This window comes from Muntiacus reevesi, chromosome 3 (genome assembly GCF_963930625.1).
Source record: "Muntiacus reevesi chromosome 3, mMunRee1.1, whole genome shotgun sequence".
Classification (NCBI taxonomy): Eukaryota; Metazoa; Chordata; class Mammalia; order Artiodactyla; family Cervidae; genus Muntiacus; species Muntiacus reevesi.
In genome coordinates this window covers 224662329-224664708 of record NC_089251.1, presented here as the reverse complement: position 1 = coordinate 224664708, position 2380 = coordinate 224662329, and the positions used below count along the sequence as shown (strand labels likewise).

The 2380-nt window shown below is 40.5% G+C and overlaps 1 pseudogene; it reads left to right on the top strand.

The window, feature by feature from the left end:
• Positions 1–328: 328 nt before the first annotated feature.
• Positions 329–460, top strand: LOC136165543 (U2 spliceosomal RNA; annotated as a pseudogene).
• Positions 461–2380: the final 1920 nt, after the last annotated feature.

Here is a 2380-nt window from a genome sequence, read left to right as displayed (position 1 = left end):
TTGTGCTTCTTCCAGCCCAGCGTTTCTCATGATGTACTCTGCATATAAGTTAAATAAGCAGGGTGACAATATACAGCCTTGACGTACTCCTTTTCCTATTTGAAACCAGTCTGTTGTTCCATGTCCAGTTCTAACTGTTGCTTCCTGACCTGCATATAGGTTTCTCAAGAGGCAGGTCAGGTGGTTTGGTATGCCCATCTCTTTCAGAATTTTCCAGTTTATTGTGATCTACACAGTCAAAGGCTTTGGCATAGTCAATAAAGCAGAAATAGATGTTTTTCTGGAACTCTCTTTCTTTTTTGATGATCCAGTGGATGTTGGCAATTTGATCTCTGTTCTCGGCCTTTTGGCTAAGATCAAGTGTAGTATCTGTTCTTATCAGTTTACTCTTTTAGCAGTTTTCAAATATACTATATAGTATTATTGTACTTCCCTGGTGGTTCAATGGTAAAGAATCCTCCTTCCAATAAAGATTCCAAAAATCTTCCAATTGCAGATTCAATTCCTTGGTCAAGAAGATCCCCTGGAGAAGGAAATGGCGACATACTCTAGGATTCTTGCCTGGGAAATCCCATGGACAGAGGAGCCTGGCAGGCTATAGTCCATAGGGTCACAAAGAGTCGGACATGACTGCATGACTAAACAACATTATTAACTATCTCAACCATGCTGTACCTTATATTCTCATGACTTATAACTGGAAGTTTGTATGTTCTGACCTCTTTTACCCATTTCACACACCCCCTGTAGAAGTTCCTAGCTAGTTGCTCCAAGGATCTTTGCCACCTGGGTCATCCTCTGCTAAAATGGATTGAATTCCTTGAGCCATCATGTGACTCAGTTGAAACTGTTGGAGCCTAAAAATACAAACTCAATCTAAAGGTTAAACAAGGGCCAAAAGGACAACAATAATTGCCACTGAAAGGGCCTAGGAAAGGAAAGGAACCTTGTTAACTTTGGGAGGGCTTCCTTTACTGTTGATCAGACAGTGGAGGCAATATTGCTTCTGTCAAAATTGTGTGTACAGTTGTTAATTTCAGAGTTAAAGTTTAACATGTGTATCTATTTTTTTAAATGGGACCTCTGGACCTATTGGTCCCAGGTCTCTTTTTTGGATCAAAAAGTCTAAGTCACAGATTTACAACAAGAGGGAAGACAGTGGAACACTAGATGAAATATATCATAAATCAGTGTGACTAAAAAGAGAAGGGTCATGAGAAAATGAAGATCTCCTGCCAGAATGTTCTTATACCTTGTGAGATCTAAAGAACAAGCTAAAGAACCAGTGTTCAATTTCCCCGCCCATATTGAATAGTGAGGATTGGTGGTTAATTGTAAACTACTGCCAACAGTAAACCTTTTCCTCCTCAAGGTTTTCTGTGGCCTGGCCTGTTATATCAAGCCTACAGGCATAGACCTGGTCGAGGGTTTTGAGGCAGGGACATGTTAGTTTTGGGCTTTCAACAGGCATCAGTGTTGCCCAAATGAGGGGATGGAAAATTTTGAAGGTTCCCTCTGAGGAGTCAAGAAGTAAAGCCTGCTACTTAGTAAGGAGGCTTGCAGTTAACCAGTGGTGACCTTTTATCTCCAGAATTATTTGTACTTAATGAGGTCTGGACTTTCAGCGACTGTCTAAAGGTAAGCTTGTTAGCTTCTTCCACTAATAAAGCAGTGGCAGCTACTACTGGAAGCAGCCAGGCCAACATCGGACCATGGCATCTAGTTGTTTGGAAAAATAGCCTCTGGTCTGAGCTACACCTCTGAGCTGCACCTAGCTTCTATATAAGAACCCCCAGGACTGTACCTTCCTTTTCAGCTATGTATGAGATGAATGGCTTTTTTAAATTGGTGACACCCAAAGCAGGAGATCTGGTGAGGGCCTGTTTGATATTATTAAAAGCTCTTTCTTGTCCCCCAGTCCAAAGTAATGGTTCTATATCTAGGCCTTCAGTGACTTTATATAGGTACTTAGTCATTAGTCCAAATCCTGGAATTCAAATTCTTCAAAATCCTGTCATGCATTGGAAGATATGAAAATGTTTCTAAATGTTTCTTTGTCTTTTGGGGCACTTGGGTGTAACATAGCTTGTTTTCTATCTGGAGACAACTGTCTACTTCCAGGGTTTGTAATATATCCCAGATATTTAAATTGTTGTTTTGAAATTTGTGCCTTTTTCTGAGAGACCCTATGCCCCAAGGAAATTAAAGACTTCAATGATATTTTGATGCCTCCATGGAGAGTACTACATATTATCATCTACATACTATAGAATAGTCCCTTCTTTTAGGTGTATTTCCCTTAGTTTCTTAGTAGGGCCTGGATGAACAAGTGTGGGCTGTCCTGAAACCCCTGCAGCAATACTGTCCAGGTATATTGTTG